The 6,477-nt window shown below is 46.3% G+C and overlaps 1 long non-coding RNA gene across 1 annotated transcript; it reads left to right on the top strand.

Moving 5' to 3' along the window:
• Positions 1-305: 305 nt before the first annotated feature.
• LOC139838379 (uncharacterized) lies at positions 306-3,694 on the top strand. The gene is made up of 3 exons (XR_011754685.1): positions 306-646; positions 2,078-2,146; positions 3,412-3,694. It is a non-coding gene; the product is annotated as an uncharacterized lncRNA (long non-coding RNA).
• The last annotated feature ends 2,783 nt before the right edge of the window (positions 3,695-6,477 follow it).

Here is a 6,477-nt window from a genome sequence, read left to right as displayed (position 1 = left end):
TCTGTTATCAAAATATACAATTTGGTTTTTAGTTGAAAACAAAATAAAATCAGAATTCAAAGAAGAGATAAAGAAAAATACAAAAACCTAAATAAACCCTATCCTAACTAACCTAGCCGGCAGCCCAACCCAGCTAGCTCCCCTCTTCCTTCTCACACACCAGCCCACCAGTGGCCCAAGACCACCCTCTCCCGAAGGGGTACGAGAACCCCTCGTCCCTCTCCCTTTCCACGTAGGAGATGCACTCCGTATCAGGCATGGAGATGCCTGTAGCTCGCCACGTCCCTGGTCCTCGCCATCCACCGGCCTCCTCTCCTCGCTTATAAGCTGCACCGCACCCCTCCGAACCCTAGCTTGTGTTCCTCCCCAAAAAGCCGCCGCCACCTCTCTTCTTCTCCAACGAAAAATCTACCGAGACCAAACACCCCGCTCGCCGTCTGCCTCCACCACCGTCGCCATGGCCGACGATGCTCCCACCTGAGCTGGGGAATCGGTTCCTCTCTCCTTCCTCTACTTCCTGGACGCCGTCAAGGACTTGAAGACGCCAAGTACCGCTCGCCTTCTCCACCATCTGCTTCATCTACTCCCGGCCTCTCCTTCGTCCTCGTCGCCGGCAGCCCTCCTCCTCGTCTCCGACCACCCCTGGGTGAGAAACACTTCCTCTCACCTCCCCTTCATGCCACAGCATCCTTGGTTCGAGGCAGAAACGAGAGGAAGAACGAGATCGTTTTCGAAATAAAAAACAGAAGGTTCCACTTTTGCTGTTTCACGGTCCTGACTTCCGACGAGTCCCTCCGGCGAACCACTCCACCTATGCGCGAGATCTTGGCACCGTTGCAAAGCTGGGACATAGATCTACAACTTTTGTTTTGGAGTCACTAGTTTTCAAGGCCTGTACGCGACGCCATCTTCAACGCAAAACGTGACCGTGAATCTGCTGTTTTACTGCCGTTTCTCGTATCTGTCACGGTGCCTACCTTCCGACGTTTCCCTCCGGCGTTTCACTCCTCCCCAGAGCAAGATCAGGGCACCGTTGGATAGCCACCATCACGGGCTACAGTTTAGAGCTTTGAATCATTCAAATCCACGAAGAATCGCGACGCCCACGTCAAATCGAAATCAACCCGAAAACAGTTTCAGTTTTTCAGCTGCTGTTCGTTGTTGTCACGGGTCCGTTTTCCTTCGCTTATCGTCGTCGCCACAGTGAACCAAATCGCGTCAAACCTGTTTCATTAGAGTCTCGTTACTTTCATCTTACTCAACTCGTCGAGTTTTCTCGTTTTGGCCACCCAGATTCTTCGTTCCCGATGCTTTAAAATCTGTGCAGGAACGCGTCTACAGAAACTGCAGCTGTTCGTTCTTCAGTCTGCATCTGTCCAAAATTCAGTTAACCCGTTGCTACAGCTTACCTTGTATGCTACTCGTGTAGTTTCAAAACCTGTCACATAGCACACTGGCTGTGCCCCTGATCTCACAGCACATCCTGGGTTCAAATCCTGGCCGGCGCACTAAACAAACTTTTTGGAGAATTTCTGGAGCTCCAATTTTTGCCCTTCTTTTTACTGTTTCTGGCTTATGCTCACAGCACATTTTTGTTTCGTTTTAAAAACCTACTTATTAAACTTCAAATCATACAAACTTGACATTCAGGGACATTAGAAGGACCTAAACTACACGTTTATAAAATTTGTTTGAACTTTTGAGCAATTAAAATTTGACAAGATTTTAATTGGGTTTTCAATAGTGCAATCTTGCATAATTCCTAACTTGAGTTCTACAACTCCAAATCTAGTAAAATTTATATCTAAATGCATCAGAAAAACACGAAGAATTCACATCTTGCATCCTCATGCATCATTGGCATCATCTCTGAATTGTCCAAATTAAATATGCAACATGGACAAAAACTATATGTGAGGGTGTTTATCATTTCATGTGAATTATGAGCACCCCACTTAATTTTGCCTTGCACAAATCATCTTGCCATGCCATCATGCATCATATTGCGCATTGCATTTACTTGTATTGATTTGTGCCCTACTCTTCTTGTATGTGCTATTTGGTTCTTCTCGAGTAGACGTCGACGCAGAGCAGTACGAGCACCCCCTGAAGGATCGTGTCGGTGCTTCTACCTCTGATCTGACAGGCGAGCCCACTCCTTCACCTATTTTACATTTACATGCTCTTTTGATCTATTGCTATCCTTATATTGCGATTCTGTTGTGTCACGTGTCCTATTCCACCTGTTACCTATATGTCCGAGATACACCTCCTCGCCCTACCTATTGTTTGTTGTTTGCCAGCTTTGCGAGTCGTAGGCGAGTTTAGGGTTTTTTGTTGATATCTCGAAATGTTCGGGATATCTTGTTGGGATGTTGACACATGTACTACCTTTTCGAAAATGAAGTGGATAACTTTTGCTACAACTTAAAATTGCTAAGGGATAATAATTTGCAGAGGCATCTGTGAGCCCCTTTGCGAAAGCATCGGAACTTTGACTTGCTAATGTCCCCTAGGATCCGAGTTCTTGTTATCTGTTTCTAAGACTGAGCGCGCTAACCACTCGTGGGAGGTTTTATCGGGACCCCCCATCACCCATTACCATTTCTCAAGTCTGTTGAAAAGGGGGCCACAACCTTGGTTTTATTTGCCTATGCCATGTATGCCATGCTTTACTTACTGTTGCCTTCGGGTGTTTACTTCCTGTTGCCTTCGGGTGTTTATATTCTGTACTGTACCCCGCGGGACGTTTAGCGAAGCGTGTGGTTCGCACGCCTAGCCGCCGACGCAAACCCTGAGTCCGCATCGGAGTACGGCCGAACTTCGTTTCGGGTAGCTTAGTCGGGTGGCCCCCCTAGGCATTCTTGTTGATTTGGGAACGGTCTTGTTGTGAGACTCCGCACTTGCTATGCGGGTTCGAGCATGCGTGTATGGTAACATTGGTGCACCCCTGCAGGGTTAAATCTTTTCGGAAAGCCGTGTCCGCGGTTATGGACGACTTGGAGCTGTTTAACTCGATCATAGAACAACTTACACCTAATGTTGTCGCTAATAACTTGCTAATTACTTGCGTAGTAAGTTAGCCCTATTATAATGGAATGAATATAAAATTGTCAACTGTGTGAGTGCCTTGTTAGTACCTCTTGGCTAAGGGGGATCGCACTGGCTGGGTTGTTGTTTGCAGAGTATAGAATTGCTAGAATATGCGCTCTCTCACCTTCTCTATTAGACGGATGTTGTAGCGTGTCTCTATTGGATAGTGCTTTGCTGCCGCTAAACTCCACCATATAGTCGGGCGAAGTTTACACCGCCCACCAGCAAGCATAGCTGGTCTTGTCTCGCAAGTACGTGCCAACGGTACTTACCCTCGTTTTTCTTCCTCTTTTCCGGAACACGCTTTTCGACAAACAGGTACGACAGATGATGAGCAGTACGCAGGTGGCTACTTTGTCGAGTTCACGGACGACGACTTCGTTGCGTAGCAGGATCGTTCCTAAGGCAGCAGCCTGTGGCTTGTTGGTTATGGGAACACCGCTTGTTTATCTTCAGGACTCTTAGTCCCATTTGGTTCTTGTCTGTACCCAGACTATTTGGCTATCTTATGTATGATGTACTGATGGGATATGTTTCCCTATTGAGTGTCATTTGGATCTTGCTCATTAGAGCGTTGCTATATATATGAACCTTATTTCCATCTTTTGTGTCATACATAGTCATGTTGTGATATTCAAGCTGTATTCTACCCTTGTACCCTGTGCACAGTGTGTGTATGTGTGAAGTGCACATGAAGGTGAAGCACTCAGGCCTGGAAAGCCTACCGTGAGCCTTTGAGGTGGGTGTTGTGTGCATGGGCGTGTCGAGCTGTTGCTTGGCCTACCCATATGCTTGGGAATGCGAGGCGACCTCACGGTCCTTTGTAGTGACCTCATGCACATAAACCCCTCTTACCTGCGCGCTCTGGGTTTTCCTACTCCTTATTTCCACCTAGGGCCTCCATGGCCGGCGCCCTACCCCTCTCTCTCTCCCCAAACCCTAGCACCCCTCCTCCACATACTACTCCAGCAGCGCATAGGCGAAGCCCTGCCGGAGTTCTCCACCACCACCGCCACCACGCCGTCGTGCTGCCGGGATTCCGAGGAGGATCTACTACTTACGCTGCCCGCTGGAACAGGGAGAAGGACGTTGTCTTCATCAACACCGAACGTGTGACCGAGTACGGAGGTGCTGCCCGATTGTGGCACCGTCAAGATCTTCTACGCGCTTTTGAAAGCGGCAAGTGATCATCTTCTGCAACAACGAGATCTAATCTTGTAGGCTTTGGAAATCTTCAAGGGTTAGTCTCGTTCATCCCCTCGTTGCTACCATCTTCTAGATTGCATCTTGGCTTGGATTGCGTTCTCGCGGTAGGAAATTTTTTGTTTTCTATGCTACGAATCCCATCATATGCATCCACACGGGCGGGAGGGTGAGGAACAAAATCGACAAGACCAGTTTCGATATGTTTACCTCCATCCATCGCGTTGCTTGCTATCGATGATGTTGACGATGTTGCCGGAGATGTTGACGATGCCATCGAGATCAGCTCCTTGTCGCCTCTAGTTCCCACAGACGGCGCCAATTGACAAGGTATTAACTTGTCAATGCCTATAAGTTGTAGACTTGGGTTTCGAGGAAGTAGAGGGCAAGTAGATCTCGAAGGTTTCAGCCGGAAAAGGTGCTCGACTGCTAAAAACTAGGGTTGAGTTTGACAATGAGATTGATCCTTTCTTTGTCCCTCGACTCCCCCTTATATAGGAGGCGGAGCCGAGGGTTTCGTATTACACAAGTTACAATTGCCGGGAGGCTCTTTGAATCCGTCCCGTAAAGTTACAAATCTTTATCCCTAACTTAACTCTACTTGCCATAGTCGACGTCTTTATGGGCTTCCGGGCTTCATAATCTTTGGGTAATGGGCTTTCAGTAAACCCCGGGTACTATCTTTGGTAGGCCCATCTAGGATGCCTATGTCAGTCGTGGGGCTCAAAACGCTTTTGGAGCTCTGCCTCTAGGCTACACAGGATGGCGCACTGAACTTGGGTGTACTGAGGTTTCCGAGTCTAGTAAACATTCTTTACTTCATCGGTAGCAGTCGAGGAAGGTGGGGGACCTAGCGGTGCATCCAACACATATTGCAGGTTTCCACCAGTGAGGAAAATCCTAACATGACAGGACCAGTCAGTGAAGTTGCTTCCATTGCTTTTAAGATTTTCTTTCCCTAGGAACTGGTTAAAATTGATGGAGGGGGGCGCCATGATCTACAATATATTTGCAAAGAGTTTAGACTAAGTTTATGATAAATTGAGTTCAATTTTAATTCTTTAAATAACTAAGTGAACTCCCACTCAAAACAACATCCCTCACATTGTCTTAGTGATTACACGAACCAAATCCACTACACCAAGTCCGATCTTCACGAGAAAAGATGTAGTTTCAAAGGCAAACACTCAAAGTGTTCATCATATAATTCATATGAGTCATGCTCTACCTTCCGGTATCCCGTGTTCCGAGACCATGTCTGTACATGCTAGGCTCGTCAAGCCTACCTTAGTATCCGTGTGTGCAAATCTGGATTGCACCCGTTGTATGCACATGTAGAATCTATCACACCCGATCATCACGCGATGCTTCGAAACGACAAGTCTTAGCAACGGTACATACTAAGGATGAACACTTTATTATCTTGATATTTAGTGAGAAGGATCATCTTATAATGCTACCATCACGATCTAAGCAAAATAAGATGCATAAAGGATTAACATCACATGCAATTCATAATGTGTGATATGATATGGCCTTTCTTCTTGTGCTTTTGATCTCCATCTCCAAAGCACGGACATGATCTCCATCATCACCAGCATGACGTCAAGGTCAGTGGCGCAGCTTCATGGTTGTCCATCACTTATAGCTACTATAACAACTACTTGAAATAAAGCTATTACATGATGAATAGACATGCAGGTCTTTAACAAAAACTAAAGACAACCATTAGGCTCCTGTCGGTTGCCATAATACAATAATGAACATCTCATACATCAAATATAATCATCATCACATCATGGCCATATCACATCACCAAACCCTGCAAAAACAAGTTAGACGCCTCTAATTTGGTTTGCATATTTTACGTGGTTTAGGATTTTCGAGTAAGATCCAATCTACCTACGAACATGAACCACAACGGTGATACTAGTGTTGTCAATAGAAAGAGTAGATTGAATCTTAACTATGGTGAGAGAGACAGACACCCGCAAAGCCACTTATGCAATACAAGTTGCATGTCAAGCGTGGAGCAAGTCTCATGAGACGCGGTCATGTAAAGTAGCCCAGGCTGCTTCATCCCACCATCCCGCAAGATGCAAAGTACACTAACTAAAAACAACAAGAGCATCAACGCCCATAAAACTATTGTGTTCTACTCGTGCAACAGATATATGCATA

This window comes from Lolium perenne, chromosome 3 (genome assembly GCF_019359855.2).
Source record: "Lolium perenne isolate Kyuss_39 chromosome 3, Kyuss_2.0, whole genome shotgun sequence".
In the NCBI taxonomy this organism is placed as follows: domain Eukaryota; kingdom Viridiplantae; phylum Streptophyta; class Magnoliopsida; order Poales; family Poaceae; genus Lolium; species Lolium perenne.
The sequence above is the reverse complement of the archived record's forward strand: the minus strand, read 5'-3'. Positions and strand labels throughout refer to the sequence as shown.